Below are 20,255 nucleotides of genomic sequence, written 5' to 3'. Positions count from 1 at the left end.
CCCGAGCAAGGCAGCAGACTAGATTAGCAAGCTATCTACCACCTATAACATTGACCCTGACCATCATCGACAAACAGTTGCAGCTGTATGTACCATCTACAAGATGCACTACAGCAACTCACCAAGACTCCTTAGACAGCATCTTCCAAACCCACTGTTGTATCTTTAGACTAACAGTACAAAATTAATGAGTTTCCCAAGCACTTGCATTTGTTAATGTAAGATCAGCAGAGGTTTATTGAATAGTCTTCACTATACAAGTATTGGTCCTAGACTCTTCTAATAGCCCGTGAAGCAGCACACAACTACAATAAGCCACATATATAAAATCGTGTCGCGTCTTTTCGTCCGACGTCACTTCATCCAACGACACTTCGTCCACGTCTTTTGGTCCAACGTCATTTTGTCCGCCCGTCTTTTGGTCCAACGTCACTTCGTCCAATTATCCAATTACAAATTAACTCCGTATAAAACCATTTAATTGATAAAATGCAAGTACAATACAGCAAGTGAATTTAATTGCTAAAATGCAAGTAATTGATAAAATGCAAGTAAAATGCAAGTTGAAAAATGCAGTTAAAAAGTTAAAAAATCTAAAAATGCAGTTAAAAATCTAAAAGTTTACTAATTACTTAAAATTCCCGAAATTACTTAAAATTGATGTAAATTGTAAATTCCCGAAATTCCCTAAAAGTTAGATTTCCAGAACTGTACCCGAGAGAGAATAATGGGGAGAGGACAAGATGATTTGATATTCTACAATTCCGACAGACAGGGAGTCTAATTGGATTTAGACAATGAGTGCAGTTCTGAAAGAAGCAGGTTTAAACTCGATTTTCGTCGAGTGATTAAAACCTCTGGTTGGCAGTGGGTTCTGACATTACAGGTCTGAAATGATCAAATATTCCATCAGATACAATGGCTCTCATCACGCTGGAGCATACATGGGTGAATATCCTGCAGCTTATCTTAATAATGTCTGGAGATCAAGCAGCACAAATGCAGAACTCAACCTCAAGAGGCGAAATAGGTGGAGAGGATCCTTGAGCAGTAACATTGAAAAACTAAATTAAACTATTTGTAATTGGATAATTGGACGAAGTGACGTTGGACCAAAAGACGGGCGGACAAAAAGACGTTGGACCAAAAGACGTGGACGAAGTGTCGTTGGACGAAATGACGTCGGACGAAAAGACATAGCACCATATAAAATCGCTCCCCCTTCACTTCTGCGGTCCATCACAACTAAGAACTAATAATTTAACAAAGTCATTTACATCTATATACAAGTGCAGGCATATGATTACAGTGTAGTAACACAGTAAATGAGATAGACAATCAGGTGGGCATCTATTTCTCACTGGTTGCCTGCGCACTTCCAAGACTTTGACATTCTCGACCATAGAAGTACTTTCAGGTTCTCCAGTAGATGTCTCTATGTGGGAAGACATTACAGTCTCTTTTTCTGAGGAAAGACAAGTAGTAGCAGGTACTTTTTATGCACTCCTTTTTTCTGTAGATGAGTGAGAAGTTACACAGTCAGATGGAACAGAGACAGTTATCTCTTGACGCATTGACACGTGCTGACAATAACTGATCTGCATGGCGTCTCCACACAAGGGCGTCTGTCATTTGGACCAGTCTGAGCCAATGCAGGGACCCATGTCTCACAAGTGGTGTTCTTGCAGTTACTTTGTCATCTTAATATTTGTGACTGTTGATTCCGTTCTACTATGTCAGATGTTTCCTCTGACAAAAGTAAATCAAAGGTAGTCTTCAGCTTCCTTTTCAACAATAACAAAGCAGTTAAACGTTGCATAGTTTCATGCGTTGTAATACAATAAGTTGCAAAAAATGTGTTCACACGACGATAAAGCGAGCCTTGGTGTTTCAAAGCCTTCAGTGCGTGATTCAAGGACGGGACAAGCCTTTCAGCCAAACCATTCACGAATGGATGGTGAGGTGCTGACTTAATGTGTTGAACTCCACACATCTTGAAGTAATCTTCGAAGTCTTGAATTGTAAACTGACTCATTATCGCTCACAATCTGCCCAGGTTTTCTGAATCTCGCAAAGATTTTGAGGAGTTTCTCAATGTTTTTTTCTTCAGTGGTTGACTTCACCAAGACCAACTCAGGCCACTTTGAGTGTGCATCTCCAATGTCCTTCGAATGGACCAGCAAAGGCAATGTGTAGACGTTGCTAGGGCATTTTAGGACACTTCCATAGACGCAATGGGGACAACGGTGGTCTTTTCTTTACCAGCACATATGACTGGCACAGTTCAGCTTTTTCTTCTATTTGGGGGTCAATTTCTGGCCACCAGAAATAGCTTTGAGCAAATTATTTCATTTGAACTATGCCTGGGTGACCAATATCAATGTGGAGAGGCGGTGGAGTAGTGGTGTTGTCACTGAATTAGTAAACCAGAGACCCAGGGTAATGCTCTGGGGACCTGGGTTCGAATTCTGCCCCTGCAGATGGTCAAATTTGAATTCAATAAAAATCTGGAATTAAAATTCTAATGATGACCATGAAAACATTGCGATTGTCGTAAAAATCGATCTGGTTTACTAATGTCCTTTAGGGAAGGAAATCTGACATCCTTACCTGGTCTGGCCTACATGTGACTCCAGACCCACAGCAATGGGGTTGACTCTTAACTGCCCCTTCAAGGGCAATTAGGGGTGGGCAATAAATGCTGGCCCAACCAGCTCCCCCCACATCCCATGAATGAGTAATGAAAAAAAATGCACCCATGCAAAATTGAATGATTAGTTACTCTCATCCCCCTACCGTGTGCTGTTAGCTCCAGTCTCCTGGAAATGTATGGTTTTAAATCGGGGTGTTTTCCTGCTATCCTCACCTTTAATACCATTTTCAGTACCTTCCCCGTCAAAGGATAATTTCTGGTATGATATTGTGCTTCCGTGACTAGAAAATGTTCAAACTGTGAACAGTAGAAAACATTATCATGACTATTATCATGGTGTTTTTTGGCCAACCGGTATTGGTAAGCATGATAATGTACCCTCATTTCCATGATTTTCAAATTGATAATATGTAATCTCATAAGAAAGTGTTGATGAGATTTATGACTATTGGTGGCGCCTACTTTCAACCAACAAAGGGGTACCTTTTTCTTTATGTGGCCCAAAAATAGCTGTTAAGGGTCTGTGGTTCACCAGCAATGTGAAGTGATGACCAAACAGGTACTGGTGGAATTTCTGTACACCAAATATAATATTCAGTGCCACCTCCTGATTCTGCACTTAATAATGTACCAGATGCAAACGCTATTGGTCTTTCTTCCCCTGAGGTAATATATGTGACCCCACTGCTCCAACACCATACGGTGAAGCATCACACAGAAACATAGAAAATAGAAGCAGGAACCTTATCCGTATTCATTATGATCATGGCTGTTCATCAAGCTCAATACCCTGATCCCACCTCCCCCCCATATCCCTTGATTCCCTTTAGCCCCAAGAGTTATATCTAATTCCTTCTTGAAATTACACAAAGTTTTGGCCTCAACCACTTTCTGTGGTAGCAAATTCCAAAGATTCACCACTCTCTGGCGGAAGAAATTTCTCGTCACCTCAGTCCTGAAAGATTTATCTCTTTTCCTCAAACTATGATACTTCTGGACACCTCACCATTGGGAACGTTCTTTCTGAATCTACCCTGTCTAATCCTGTTATAATTTTGTAAGTTTCTATCAGATCCCCTCTCACTCATCTAAACTCCAATGAATATAATCCTAACTGATTTAGTTTCTCCTCATATGACAGTCCCACCATCCCAGGAATCAGCCTGGTAAACCTTTGCTGCACTCCCTCCATAGCAAGAACATCCTTCCTCAGATAAGGACACCAAAACTGCACACAATACTCCAGGTGTGACCTCACCAATGCCCCATACAATTTCAGTAAAACATCTCTATTCCAATACTCAAATCCTCTAGCTATGAAGGCCAACATACCATTTGCCTTTTTTACTGCACCTTTAGGGGCCAAGCCCTCACATTGAGGGGCTAGGCCCGCGCTGGAGTGGTTCCCACTCCACCGGCTGGCGTGAACGGCCTTTGGTGCCACGCCAGCCGGGGCTGAAAGGACTTCGCCAGCCGGCGTAAGTCCGCGCATGCGCCTGAGTGTCAGCGGCTGCTGGCGTCATACCGGCGCATGCGCAGGGGAGGGGCTCTTCCACCTCCACCGTGGTGAAGGCCATGGCGGAGGCGGAAGAAAAAGAGTGACCCCACGGCACAGGCCCGCCCGCCGATCGATGGACCCCGATCGCGGGCCAGGCCACCGTGGGGGCACTGATGTACCATCAATTCGACTCAAGACACATTTAGGATCCGAAATGTGGCTTTAATCAGCTAGTTGTTAGCCCGGTGGTCGACTACAGAGAATGGCCCACCGCCGGGAACTCTGGGTACTTATACCCTGCCTCAGAGGCGGGGCCTACTTGCCTCTCGACCAATTGGAGAGCAGTCACATGACTAGTCCCAACCAATCAGACCAGCGCGAGCCAATGGGAAGCCAGTGCTCTGCACCAATGGCAGCGCTCATATCCATACCACCACAGGCACCCCCCGGGGTCAGATCGCTCCGGGACACCCCCCCAGGACCCCGGAGCCCGCCCACGCCGCCAATCCCGTCGGTCAGGTAGGTGGTTTAATCCACACCAGCGGGAGAGGCCTGTCAGCGGCGGGACTTCGGCCCATCGCGGGCTGGAGAGTTGCCGAGGGGGACCGCCGACCGGCGCGATTCCCGCCCCCACCGAATCTCGGGGGGTGGAGAATTCGGGACACGGCGGGGGTGGGATTGACCCATTACTACCTGCCTGTCAATCGGTAAAAGACCCATTTATTGCAACTTTTTGCTTACTGTCTGCTAACCAGCTGTCTATCCATCTCAAGAAACTACCCTTAATCCCATGCGCTTTAACTTTACATATTAATCTGCTTAGTAAGGCCTTGTCGAAAGCCTTCTAAAAGTCTAAATAAACCACATCCACCAGTTCTCCCTGGTCAACTCTATATACTTGTCATATCTTCAAAAAGGTGTAATGGTAACTTTGGATTGAAATATACCAACACTTCTAAGTTTTTTAGGGCTTCTTTTGCTGACTGGAATGCTTTTTCCATTCTGGTATCCATTGCCATGCCTGTTTTGTGCACAGTAAAGTATGTAACAGTCTCAATAGGTTTGCCAAGTTCTGGATGAATTAACCCTAGGAATGACCTACGTTGAGTGACATTCATTGGTCATGGCACCTTCAATTTATAGCTTCAATTTTTCTAGGTGCTTTCTGTAGACCATTACTGTCAATGATATGTCCAAGACATCACGTGTCTTTCCTGACATGCAACACGTGTTTGAAGTTTTTCAAGATAGCTTCGAAGTGATTTAAATGTTCTTGGTCACTTGTGTTGGTATATCAGCTAAATAACACAGGACCCTGATAAACCACGTAGGATCTGGTTCTTTGAACATTGAAATAGAGCCAGAGCCAAAGTTATTCCGAAAGGCAATCTCTTGTGACGGAATTGGCCTTTGTGGGTGATGATGGTGAGCAGGTGTTGGGATTCAACTGCCACATTAATTTGCAGGGAGGCCTGTGATAGGTCAATCTTGCTGAATTTCTATCCTCCTGCTAGGCCCGAAAAAATCTTCAATCAATGGTAGCGGGTGTTGATCTGCACAAAAAACATGATCGATTGTCATTTTAAAATCTCCGCAGATACGAATTGTACGATCGTGTTTCATAATAGGTAGAATTGAGGTTGTCCAGTCAGTAGTAATGACGGGTTCTAAGACTCCTGCTTCCACAAGCCTCAGTAATTGAGTTTCTACCTTCGGCTGTAGTGCATAGGGCACAGCTCTAGCCTTTAGGAATTTGGGTTGGCTATTTTCCTTTAAACTTCAGGAACATTTGTACAGCTTTCATAGACCCCAGTGTCCCTTCAAAAACAGTGCTGTATTTTTCCATTAAAGTCTGAAAATTGGACTTTGAATCCACTAAACTGTTGACAGTGTTCCGATTCAGTTAAATCCTTTCCAGCCAAAGAGAGCTGGAAAACCTCCTCGGTCCACATGGAGCAATAACTCTGGCTTCAAAGGCAAGTGGTTCAGTTTCCGTTCATCGATGGTCTCAGGAATTAGGGAGATGCCAGCCACCAGTATTGACCTCCATTTTAATAGGTTGACCATTTAGTTTTGTCACTACCCAAGAACAGTGTGACTCACCCTGGACTGAGAGCATGTTCAACTTCAATTCTTCATCAGAATGTTTTAGTTTCATTGTGGTTGTTATTCCTTTCTTCTACATTATGCATTTTCTTTGTCGAATTTGTTTTGTTCCTTCCTTTGAATTAATTCAGTGTATACCTTTGAGTGTTCTTCTTTGGAGCACGGTAGCATTGTGGATAGCACAATCGTTTCACAGCTCCAGGGTCCCAGGTTCGATTCCGGCTTGGGTCGCTGTCTGTGCGGAGTCTGCACATCCTCCCCGTGTGTGCGTGGGTTTCCTCCGGGTGCTCCGGTTTCCTCCCACAGTCACAAAGGTTAGGTGGATTGGCCATGATAAATTGCCCTTAGTGTCCAAAATTGCCTTTAGTGTTGGGTGCGGTTACTGGGTTATGGGGATAGGGTGGAGGTGTTGACCTTGGGTAGGGTGCTCTTTCCAAGAGCCGGTGCAGACTCGATGGGCCGAATGGCCTCCTTCTGCACTGTAAATTCTATGATAAAAAAAAAATTCACTTTACTCCAGGAAGCTCTTACTGTGTGACCAGTTCTGCCACAATTTTTACATGGGCTGCTCTTGCCCCAGCAATCAGCCTGTGAATGGCCCGTGTTTTGCACAGCAATGACTGCTGCAGGGTAGACTTCTTCTGGGCAGTAGCCAGTTGATAGATCCTCATGCTGACTCCAAGCTGAGAAGCCTCTTTAGCTGCAAGCTCCAATGCAACCGCAAGGTTTAACACAGTCTTCAGACTTAATTTACGCTCTGTTAGTAACTTTCTTTGAATGGCTTTATTCTTTAACCCACACTCCAAACAGTTGGCTAAATAATAATGGAAAGTCTCTGCATAAGATTTCCAGTTCTCTGAATCCTCATCAAAAGAGCCCATTGCGTCAAAGTTTCCCGCCAATTTTCATGGTATCGAAAAATCAGAGAACTTTACTCTTTGCTTAATCCAGTACTCTGGTTCAATAAAGATGGATCACCAACTCAAAACAGCTTTACTTAATTTGTAAGCTATGAATATCTTTGTTCTCAGCCCTACTCTACCTCCATGCCTTACTATACTGCACGTGGCAAGCCCCGCAGTCTGACTCCTCAGATTGCCGGTTTAAAACCAGTATGCTTCTTCCTTTGAAATTTTTGCCCCGCAACCTTACTGGTTCCAATCTAGGTATGATTTTCGGACCTTCTGTTAATCTGCAGATCAATAGATCTGTCAAAGCGGCTCGACTCTGGAGACCTTCCTCAAAACAGATTTTCTTTCTTCTTCTGATATGGATCTCAACGCCAGTTTTAATTTTGTTAACTGTTGTGTCTTTAGACAGTACAAAATTAATGAGTTGCCTGAGCATGTGGGTTTTATGTAAGATCAACAGAGGTTTATTGAATTGACCTTCACTGTACAAGGTTTGGCACTGGACTCCCCCAAAAGCCTGTGAAGCAGCCAATGATGTCACATGTGTCATGTGACTCTGTTTTTAAAGAGACATTGCACACAATTACAGTGAACCACATATATAACACCTATGACATCTACCACCTAGGGGAGTAGGTGCATGGGAACACCAACACCTGCAAATTTGCTTCCAAGTCACACACCATCCTGCCTTAGAACTATATCATCTTTCTTTCATTGTCTTTGAGTCAAAATCTTGGACCTCCCTCACTGACAGTGCTTTATGTGTATGTGCACCAGACGGACCACAGTGATTCAAGAGGGCGGCTCACCACCAATTTCTCACAGGCATTTGAGTATGGGCAATAAATGATGGTTTAGCCAATGATATATCCTGTGAAATAATAAAGTGATGTCTGACCAAATTATTCATTGCTTCTAAATTTTCAAACAACAAGCGGTTTGTACAAAATTGGTCTTAATTATAAATAATGTAATAGCAATAATAAAGTGTACAGACAAATTGGAACAAAAATGTGTATTAATTTTTCCTGTTTAGTTTAAACAACATCAGAAAGCAAAGTTCTCCAGTTAATGGACACAGTCATCTGCTGTCACTTTAACCTCTTTTCGAGGGATTTCCAACTTACCTTAATTGAGTGGGAGGCCCAGAACTGTCCAGGTAAGTGCCTAATTACCTGGCAATTGCATCAGGCCTCCCATAGGGAAGCAATGTGGGGATCCCCCTGGTTTCTGAGACAGTGGCCGAGACCCGATCGCACTCATTAAATTCCACCCGTAGTCTCCAAGGTAACAAGAAAAAGGATAAAATAGGCATGATCCGTTTCATTGTTTAAGAACTCCGAAATTCAGTCAGCTGAAATAAGCATAATTGCAACATACAAATTATTTTTAATTAATAGATTGAAAAAGAATTTAATTACCACGGGTACTGATTATTTTTCCCAGAATAGACAGATTCTAAAAGCAAAATGAAGTAGACTGAAGAGAATCAATTCAGTCCAAGCAGGGCAGAAAATTCCTTTGTTTGCAATTTTTAATGGAAAGAGTAGATGAATATAGACAGTTTCCAACACAAATAGAGAGTGCTGATGGACAATTCATCCATTTTAATACAGCCCTGAATATTCTGAACACTCCAAAGACAGATTTGAGAAAAGTTATGAGAAAACCACTTTTTATTTTTTATGGCCTTGTTAAACTCATTGATGAGAAGCTTGTGTTGCATCCCAAAACTGCAGAATTAAATCACAATGTAAGAATTTTATCCCAAGTTATACCTTAAGTTTGTGATCTGAGTTTATGGTTAGTAGCACAGAACTGAAGGACACACAGCAGTTTTTTTTTGAGAAGAATATTTATTGAGATTTTACATTGCAGAGAATAATACAACAAAGTTACAAAATAATACATCGCCATAAGAAAGAAGGGAAAAAACGGAACAGGAGAACAACATCACAATCGGCTTTATGCATTCATTAGACAAGACTAGAGGGGCTGGTTTAGCTCAGCTAAATCGCTGGCTTTGAAAGCAGACCAAGCAGGCCAGCAGCACGGTTCGATTCCCGTACCAGCCTTCCCGGACAGGTGCCGGAATGTGGCGACTAGGGGCTTTTCACAGTAACTTCATTGAAGCCTACTCGTGACAATAAGCGATTTTCATTTTCATATGCAGACAGCCCCATTAGAGACCGAGGGAGAAACAGGATATGATCATGAAAACATGACAAAACGGTGCCGGGGTCCCCACCATCCCATGCCGCACAAGCCCGCAATCATCACGAGAAATCAGGATAAACGTCTCACTCCATGATGGGGTGAGTACCAAAGTGCATCCCCCTCAACCCCAGCAGCATCAACAGCCCGTTCCAGCCTCCTCTTTCCGGATACCAGACCCATCTGCCCACATGTAGGAGCCAAGAATGGATTTTTCATGCCCACCCTTACAAAAACAAGAGAAAACACACCCAAACGCCAGTTCTAAGGGGAGTTACATGCGTGCCGCACAATGGAACTAAATCCCAATCCAGGCCCAGAGCAGAACCAAAATCATTCCAGACAATTGTGAAGAGAAGACCAGCAACAACAAAGTGTTCGGATTACGGTCAAGCCTTCAGGGCTTCCCAAGGGAAATAACAAATAATAGAAGAGCTAAAACTACTCAAACTATCCCACTAGATGTCAAACCTTCAGGGCTAACCCACCATGTTTAGCATTGTTGCTTCACAATGGCAGGGACTTGTGTTTCGATTCCCGGCTTGGGTGACTGTCTGTGCGGAGTCTGCATGTTCTCCCCCTGTCTGTGTGGGTTTCCTCCGGGTGCTCCGGTTTCCTCCCATGGTCCAAAGATGTGCAGGTTAGGTGGATTGGCCATGCTAAATTGCCCTTAGTGTCCAAAAAGCTTGGTGCGGTTACTGGGTTATGCAGATATAGGCTTAAGTAGGGTGTTATTTCCAAGGGCTGCTGCAGACTTGATTGGCCGAATGGCCTCCTTCTGCACTATAAATTCTATGATTCTGTGATTCTATGACCTGACAACAAAGGACCGGGATCCTAGAGGGTGAGAATAAAAAACACTCCCCTCCTCCAACCACAAGAATTATAAAACAAAAGAACCATAAGGAGTAAAACAAAACACATTTCCCATAATTGACTCAATATGATTTTGCTCGAACAGCCTGATCAATAACACCACCATCATGCTCACATTTCGCACTCCCCTGCAGGAAAAACAACAGCAACAAATAATCAACAACATGGTCAACAGCGAGTGATGTTCAGGTTTATAGAAGAACCACAGTGTTAATTGCAGGATAAAGGCATCTTCCATGTTGCACGAGAAGGCAAAGGGTAAATAGAATCAAAGAGCATTCTTCAGGGTCTCTCAGGGATTCCAGCAATCAAAGCTCGAGACACCATCACTTCCACCATGCCACCTCTGACTTCCAGGTGGTCCACAGCCTGGGCCCCGGCTGCAGGGAATGACTCGATCCACTCAGCCACCTCCAATCCCTCATGACATGCATTTAGAACAGGACAATATAGGACTAGTGATCGATGGGCCCAACTGATTCCTGGCATCGAAGACAGGGTACGTTGTGCTCCATCGAATCTGATGCACCCAGTCTCCAAATCAAGATGACCAAGGAATGACAGCCAATTTTCAAACTCAACTGGAAATTGCCTCCCACCTCACACCAGGAGCCAGGCGCAAGAGCACACCCCACCCGGCCCCCTTCTCCTGAACCCACCAGGATAGACAACGCAAGCAGGATCGCAAAGACATGAAGATGGCCCCTAACCAGGGACAGTGCTCTTTCAAGTACAAAAATCTTCTCGTGCTTCCACCGCTCTTCTAAAGGCAGCCCACAATTCTTCAAAGTGAGCTCTATCAATCTGCACTGCAGAGCTAAGATCCTCAGCCAAGACAACATTTTCCATGGCGGCCATCATCCAGATGCACACAGCACCGCTAAGGCAAGAGTTGGGCACCACTGTAGCCACATCCGAATGCCACAAACAAAGAATTTAACATTTTATCTTGGCTCTTCCTCACAAAATCACCAAACAGGAACCTCTGGGGACATGGTGCAAACCATATAGCCCAAGAAAAAGCAAATATGAAATGTGAACCAGGATGAAATGAAAGATTAAAAGTTGAGCAGAGTTGGAGCATGGATGTAGTGACATTGGCAGGAACATTAAAATGCAGCAGGAAGAGAAGGAGAAGGAGTAAAAGGGAAAAGGGAGCATTTAACACAGGAGCAGGAAATAGTCAGAGACTCATTAAAGCCACAGGTTTAACAGGGCAGTTTTGGACAGCTGAATTGGGTAGGGTGAGCATCAAAACCACCAGATGTAATTTGCAAAAGGTATAGGCTATGACTGATAAATCTGATTGAATCTTTTTGAAGCAATGGCTAAAATAGTGGACAGTAATGGATGTTATTCATGTGGACTTCCAGAAGTCCTTCGAAAGAGACTGTTAGCTGGAGTTGAAATTCATGGAATTGAAGGCACATTATTGATCTAGTTAGGATGTTAGCTGAGCACAGGGACACAGAGTTGGGACAGCAGGCACATACACTAATTGGTAGGCTGTGACTAATAATGTCACACAAGGATTTGTGCAGGGCCTCAACGATCGACTACCCTGCATTTACTATTCAAATTTCCTGATCACATTGACATAGCGCAGATGGAAGTGTAACACAACAAAGAGTTATTGATTGAGTGAATGGGCCAAAATATGAGCAATGTATTTCAATGTAAGGAAATGTGAGCTCATGTATTCATGACATAAAAAGGGTAGAACAGGGCACTTTATACATTGTGAAGAGCTAGAAACAGGGCATATCCGAAGAGATTGGGGGATCCAGGCACACCGTTCAGGTACAGAAGGTAATCAGGAAGGCTAATGGAATGCTGAAATTTAAAATTAGACGACTAGAATATTAAAAAAAGTCATGCTTCAGTTATCAAAATTCCTGGTTAGACTACTGTGAGCAATTTTGGGCATCATGCCTTCAAAAGAATGTATTGATCTTGGAGGGAGTGATGCATGGATTTACTGAATTAATTCCCAAACTCCCGGCGTTAAGCTATGAGGTGGGATTGAACACGCTACGATTGTATTCCCTGGAGGTTAGAAAATTAAGGGTTGGTTTGATCAAGATATTAAAGCAAACGTAAAGCGTAGATTGGGGAAAATATTTCAATTAGTTTAGGGCTGGTTTAGCACAGTGGGCTAAACAGCTGTCTTGTAATGCAGAACAAGGCCAGCAGCGCAGGTTCAATTCCGGTTCCAGCCTCCCCGAACAGGCGCTGGAATGTGGCGACTAGGGGCTTTTCACAGTAACTTCATTGAAGCCTACTTGTGACAATAAGCGCTTATTATTATTATTAAATAACCCGAGTACTAGGGTTGAAACTCTCCTTCAGTCAAAGAATGGTAGAAGTTTGAAACTCCACAAACAGCAATCAATGTTTGATCAATTGTTAATTTTAAAACTGAGATTGATATACTTTTGTTAGCCAAAGGTTTGAAGAGATACAAGGTGAGAGGAGTGCTAAGCAGCCATTGAGGTGCAACAATTGGGCTGGTTTAACTCAACGGCCTCATTTGCATCCCATCAGCCAACTACCTGTCTGAAATACGCATAAAGGGGCAACTCTTAGGAATATAGAAAGTCAGAGAGATTTGGCCGTAGTGGTTCACCAGATCTTTGAAAGTGGCAACACAAGTGGACAAGGTAGTCAACTAAGTATATGGAATGCTTGCCTTCATTGGACGGGGCATTGAGTATAAAAACTGGCAAGTTATGCTACAGTTGTATAGAACCTTGGTAAGGCCGCACTTGGAATATTGCACACAATTCTGGTCGCCACACTACCATAAGGATGTGGTGGCTTTGGAGAGGGTGCAGAGGCGGTTTACCAGGATGTTGCACGGTCTACAGGGTGTTAGCTATGCGGAGAGGCTGAATAGACTCGGACTGTTTTCATTCGAACAACGGAGGTTGAGGGATGACCTGATAGAGGTCTACAAGATTATGAGGGGCATGGATAGAGTGGATGGGCAGGCACTCTTTCCCAGGGTGGAGGGGTCAGTCACCATTTGGCATCGGTTTCAGGTCCGTGGGGAAAAGTTTAGAGGACATGTGCGAGGCAGGTTTTTTTACACAGAGGGTGGGGAGTACCTGGAACGCGTTGCCAGAGGAGGTTATGAAGCAGATACATTAACGGCATTCAAAAGTCATCTTGACAAATACATGGACAGGATGGGTATAGAGGGATGCGGCACAAGGAAGTGCTGAGGGTTTTGGCCAAGGTTGGTATCATGACCGGTACAGGCTTGGAGGGCCGTAAATCCTGTTCCTGTGCTGTATTGTTTTTTGTTCTTCTTTGATTGGCTTTCGGAAGATCAAAATCATAGGGCCCAGAGGCCACAACCAGCTTGGCATTGAAGAAAGCCACGTGGAGAGGATTGGGGCTATTTCATTGGTGGGAATCACAGCAAGCAGCTGCCTTGGCATGGCAGAGAAAAGTTTATGTTAGAATCGCAGAATGCTGGTTCTTCATTTGTGGTTGTTTATGGAATTAAATCCCCTTTCGTTCAATCATGGCTCAGGGTTGTTTGTACTGCTAGATACCTTCAATGAAGCCCCACATTTTTTGAGAAACTAAATCTGGCACAAGTATTGGGCACCCTCAGGTTGTGACAAAAATATTCCCCCAGTAAACACGGTTGCAGTGGCCTGCTTGATGCAGAAGTGAATATGGAACTATATCATCTGACTAATATCAGTAGTAATGACCTAAAATTAGCACACTGCATGAATGTTCAAAGTGTTTGTGACTTTAACTGCAGCAGGTAGGCATGCCCCTGTGCTGGATGGTGTCTGCAGCTCAATTTTCAATATATGCACAATATGGCAACTTCCACCTCGCTCATTTGAAGACAGCAAAAACCAACCTCATCCAGTATGGGCAAGTAGTTAGTTTCTGGGTTGTGCTTGGCAATCCCTTGGCCACCTGTGGGTGAAAGCCTATCTGTCTCCCTTCTCTCCTCAGGGATTCTCTGCCTCCTCCAATCCCAACACTTATTGGAATTGCAGCAGGAATGCTGCTGTGGGAGGCTAGCACCAAGTGAGTGCTGAATGGAAGGAAACCAGCAGGAAGTGGCTGAGACCTCTCACACAGATGATAATGTTCAATTACCCACAGCAGAAGTGAGAAGTATGACATAAAGAGTTAATAGCTATTATAGCAGTAGCTAACATACATCATTGGTGGTGTCTGATCGTATGTCTCTAGAACACAGGGAGAGATGTCTCTGGATGAAGCCTTTTGCTTATCTGTACCAAGTTGTGAATAGTTAATAAACGTTTGGAAGTTCCTGAATGGCTTAATCACTGTCAAACACACCCGAGATCTAATGCTGATCTTACTTAAAGACATTCCCAGGAATGAAGAGCCTAGATAGCTTTAATTAGTCGTCACCAAATTTTCCCTTTTCCAGCAATTGCTTTTGCTGATTGTTACAATCTCAGTTGGTGTTATACCTGGACGGGAAGATCCCAGAATGGAACCCTCGCTCAAAAGACAAAGGGTGGGATTCTCTGTCCAAAGACGCCGGAATCGTGAAACGTGATTGGGTGGAGAATTGTGCATGAGCTGAAAATCAAAGCTGCCATTGGGCACCAAACGGAATGCCATGCTCCGGTGCCTTGACAACAGTGTGAATGCTGGCTTGGGCTGGCAAATTGCACAGTAACCGACATTGGCATATTGTTGAGGCCTGCCCGGTATTCTCTTGGCCTCCTGCGATGCTCCGCCTCTGCCAGGTGGAATTACCGATGGCAAGGTTCACTTGTGCCATTTAAAATCTGGAAACAGGCGCTGTAGCTGAGGGGGAGACAGGAGGTAGGACAGCATCTAAGAGGCACGACCTTGGACTGCCAGTCCTGTCGCTGGTAGGGCTGGCTTAGGGGAGGGGGGCATCTACCAGGGTCAGGGGGATAGCGGGGGGTGATGGGCCGTGGGGTTGTGTTGTCATCCTGGGACTGGAGTGTCCAGGCACGGAACGTCATTTCTGCGGCCTGCAAGGCAGCCACCTTTCTGCACACCCCACTGACTGCCCCCCATGGCCCATGGTTGTGCACAGCGACAACTGCTGTATGGGTGCCCCCCACATCATTAGCACCTCTGACGTGCACCTGCACGCCCCTTCTTTGATCCTACTTGCCTCACTACTCGGGATCTGGGCTGTGGGTTGGCAGTATCATCGGGTCTGGTCCAAGGGGTGGAAGGTGATGACACCACACTCTGCGATGAGCCTCCGGTGTTCCGCATCGTTCAATGTCTGACTCCTGCCCACAGTAGCACTTTCCACCGTCTGCCGAGATGCGACCTGCATGCAAGCTGGCCATTCCTTCACACGGTCCCATCAAACCCTTTTGGTGGTGGAGGTGGGTGCGGGGTCTGGGATGGGGGGCGGGGTGGGGGTGGGGGCGCGAGGGAGGGGGCAGGGCCGGGTACTGGAGCAGTGTGCAGTGGCTGGCCTGGGAGCCTTGGCCCATGCCCAGTTCCGTTGCCCCCCCCCCCCACCCCCCACCTCCCCATCTGCCCTTTGCAGCCAACCCAGCCCATCCCTCGTACCATTCTGACAGAGCACCAAGGTAGGTTGGAACGTTTGTGTACAGGTGTTTATTGTGAACTGCTCAACATGTTTCTACAGATATGTGTCCTAGAGTCCCTAATGTTATCCTGTGTGCTGCACTTGTGTGCCAACTTAACTGGTGTCTAATTATGGGCACTAATGATCTTGGCATTTCCCAGGCGGTGCATCAGGAATGAAGGTGGCCTGGGTCTCCTTTGGCGGCCGTTCCCTGGAGCGACCGGGCCTGGACGGGCCTGGCAGTCTGGCGGGTGTCCTAGGTGGCATGGTGCTATGCTGTTCTGCCTGCTGCCGATTGGATGTGCCAGGGACAGGAGAGGGCAGTCTGAGGCGCTGCAATGTTTTGGCTCCTCCCCGTGGGTGTCACCGGCATAGGCCCCATCACCTTCTCCTCCTTCTGCATGCTCGATTGCACCAGAGCTACTTCAATGTTGGCCTGGGTAGCGCTGCCAGTCCTGGAGGCCTGCTCTCATCTTGACTATGGACTCAATGCTCGCTGTCATGGAGCACAGGGACTGGACCACCTCTCTCTGGGACTGTGCCACGTCCCTCTGTGAATGGCTCAATTCAGCCAGCGCCTGGGCAATGCCTTTGATGCCTGCAACATGACCCATTGTGACTGGTCCAAGTTCTGGAGCGCAGCTAAAATGTCCAGGTGGCCCTGGTACATGTTGCCTGTGACAGGGCAGCCCTCTCCTGTGCTTCAGCCACCACTTGCAGAGAGTGCCCCAGGCCTTGGACATCTTGAACCACGGCCTTGACCCTCACCTCCAAGGCCTCCACTGTGGACACCACCTGTTCAGTGTTGGCCTGGGTGGCATGCATGGACGGCATCACCCCCTGCCCCCCGCAGGCAGTTGGACTCCTCAAACTGCACCTGCAGCCGCTGGATGGTTGCTGACAACCTCTCATGTAGTCCCGGCTCTGTATCTCCAGTATGAATGGGAATGCCCTTTCCAGAAGCCTGAAACCCATCTGGATGGCAGCTAGTCCTTGGGTTCGGGCCTCCCTTCGACCGTCCACCCCTCAGGGGTTCCTACCTCCACCTGATGTACCGCAGCATATATGTGGTGTACCCCAGATAGTGCCTCAGGAGCCTCTTCAGTGTAATGCCCAACCGAGGTGACGGTCTCGGGGATAGTGAAGGGTGATGGAGACAGCTGTGACGGAAAGTTGGTGTCGTCCCCGGGTTTTGCATTGCTATCCGGTCCTGTCATATTGCTCGATGTGTCCTGCCATTATGGATGGACATGGGGGCATCAGAAAGGCCCGCCTCATCGGCAGGTGATCCTGCAAGACACAACACATGATTGGACGGCGGGTGGGGGTGGTGGGGGGGGGGGGGGGGGGTGGTGGGTGGTGTGGAGGTGGTAGGTGCTGGGGTGGGGAGGGGTTGGGGCACTGGGGTGGTGTGGTGGAGGGGTGGTGTGGAGGTGGTGGGTGCTGGGGTGGGGAGGGGTTGGGGCAGTGGGGTGCTGGAGTGGGATTCTGAACATGTGTTGTGGAGGTGGTGGGTGCTGGGGTGGTGTGGTGGAGGGGTGGTGTGGAGGTGCTGGGGGAGTGGTGGTTTGGAGGTCGTGGGGGGCTGGGGTGGTGTGGTGGAGGGGTGTTGTGGAGGAACTGGGGTGATGAGGTGGGATTCTGAAGGTGTGTTGTGAAGGTAGTAGGGTGATGGGATGGGGAGGTGGAGGGGTAGTGTGGAGGTGGTAGGTGCTGGGGTGGGGAGGTGTGGAGGGGTTGAGGCACTGGGGTGGTGTGGTGGAGGGGTGGTGTGGAGGTGGTAGGTGCTGGGGTGGGGAGGTGTGGAGGGGTTGGGGCACTGGGTGGTGTGGTGGAGGGGTGGTGTGGAGGTGGTAGGGCACTGGGATGAGGTGGTGTGGAGGTGGTGAGGTGCTGGAGTAGGATTCTGAACGTGTGTTGTGGAGGTGGTGGGTGGTGGGGTGGTGTGGTGGAGGGGTGTTGTGGAGGAGCTGGGGTGATGAGGTGGGATTCTAAAGGTGTGTTGTGAAGGTAATGGGGTGATGGGATGGGGAGGTGGAGGGGTAGTGTGGAGGTGGTGGGTGCTGGGGTGGGGTGATGGAGGGGTGGTGTGGAGGTGCTGGGGTGGTGGTGGTGGAGTGGTGGTTTGGAGGTGGTGGGGCGCTGGGGTGACGTGGTCGAGGGGTGGTGTGGAGGAACTGGGGTGATGAGGTGGGATTCTGAAGGTGTGTTGTGAAGGTTCATAGAACATAGAACATAGAACAGTACAGCACAGAACAGGCCCTTCGGCCCTCGATGTTGTGCCGAGCAATGATCACCCTACTCAAACCCACGTATCCACCCTATACCCGTAACCCAACAACCCCCCTTAACCTTACTTTTTAGGACACTACGGGCAATTTAGCATGGCCAATCCACCTAACCCGCACATCTTTGGATTGTGGGAGGAAACCGGAGCACCCGGAGGAAACCCACGCACACACGGGGAGGACGTGCAGACTCCACACAGCCAGTGACCCAGCTGGGAATCGAACCTGGGACCCTGGAGCTGTGAAGCATTTATGCTAACCACCATGCTACCGTGCTGCCCCTAGTGGGGTGATGGGATGGGGAGGTGGAGGGGTAGTGTGGAGGTGGTGGGTGCTGTGCTGGGAATGGACGGAGGGTGGTGTGGGATTGGTGGGGTGGTGTCAAGTGTGCCATAGGGACAGTGCAACTCAGCGGGGGCTCACTTGGTTCCTTAATGCAGACCTCGCCTCAGCGACCCCCGCTCTCTGGGTCCATCAACCAGGTTCAAGGCCCACTGCTCCACGCCGGTGAGAGGCCGCAGATCTGGAGGGTCCCCTCCAGTCTGCTCTCTCTCTCTCTGTGCGGTTGTGCACCACCTTCTCCTGGGTTGGGGGGGGGGGGGGGGGGGGGGGGGGGGAGGGAGAGAAGAAAGTGCACAATATGAGGCAGTCGGACGTGGGCAGCACAAGGGTTGGGCAGCTAGTGGCGTGTGGCGGCTTCGGTTCCATTGACCTTTGAGTGTGAAAATCGTGCCAATGGATTGGTTCTGTGTTGGCAAAGATTCCCTCAGGCTTTTGAGGATAATGCTACCTCGAAGATTTGTCCCAACAGCAGCTAAATTTTACTACAGATTTTGGGGTCTCTCAAAATGTGGCTGCTCAACAGAAAATGGTAGGATTGTTGGCCACCACTTTCAGTTGGAAATGCACTTGCCTGTGAGGTTTTACTGTGACGCAGAGTCTAGGAAAAGTACACTTTACACTTGTTCATTTAAAATCTAATCTATGAAGTATAGCTTGATTGTGGCTCTACTGCCACCCAGTGTCTTTGACAGTCAATAATTTAACAATGTAAATTTTTTCAAACATTTTCTGCTCTAGGGAGCTATAATTCTGGGATCTGAGGCATCCAAAGAAAGTAAACAGCAATATCAGAACACAATAGAGAACATGGATGAGAAAGGTATTTGATCAAGGCTCATGTGTCCATACATCTAGTAGGGCGGCACGGTAGCACAGTGGTTAGCACTGCGGCTTCACAGCGCCAGGGACCCGGGTTCAATCCCCGGCTTGGGTCACTGTCTGTGCAAAGTCTGCACGTTCTCCACGTGTCTGGGTGGGTTTCCTCCGGGTGCTTCAGTTTCCTCCCGACGTGCTGTTAGGTGAATTGGACATTCTGAATTCTCCCTCAGTGTATCCGAACAGGTGCCGGAGTGTGGCGACTAGGGATCTTCACTGCGCCTTCATTGCAGTGTTAATGTAAGCCTTCTTGTGACACTAATAAAGATTATAATTATTCTCTCAACAGCAACTTCATTGAGATAGCACCTTTGGACAACACAAATATCAAGATGGTGGAATAAAAGCAGAAAGTGCTATAAATGATCAGCGTGTCTGACGGCATCTGTGGGGAAAGAAATAGAGTTGAGTTAATATTTTAGTTTGAATATGACTTCTTCAGAACTTGCTGTGTATTCCAGCATCTTCTGTTTTTCTTTCAGATTTCCAGCAACGTCAGTATTTTGCTCTTGCTCTGGAGATTCTGTTTCGGAGCGGCAGTCTCCGAAGAAGAAGTACAAAGAAGTGAGAAAGACTGACTGAAAACCATTGCCAAGGACTTGTGGAGGTGAGGAGAGCACCACTGAGGTCAAACAGCTTGGGAAGAAATTTCCAGAGTTTATTGGCATGGGAGCTGAAGGCTCTATTAGAGGAGCAGTTGAGGATATGGTTTGCAAAGCAAAGTTAAAAGAGTAGAGGCTGACAGCTCATGCATAGAACTGGAGAAGATTGCAGGGGTAAGGTAGAGCGAGGTCATCGAGGTGAGGATGAGACACAGATTTAAAATTTGATGTGTGAGTGCTGATTGAGAATGGAAAGGCATGGGCCTGAATTTGTAGGATGGTTGGGGCTAGCCCCCCCC

Source organism: Scyliorhinus canicula, chromosome 5 (genome assembly GCF_902713615.1).
Source record: "Scyliorhinus canicula chromosome 5, sScyCan1.1, whole genome shotgun sequence".
Lineage (NCBI taxonomy): Eukaryota > Metazoa > Chordata > Chondrichthyes > Carcharhiniformes > Scyliorhinidae > Scyliorhinus > Scyliorhinus canicula.
Note: the sequence above shows the minus strand (reverse complement) of the source record.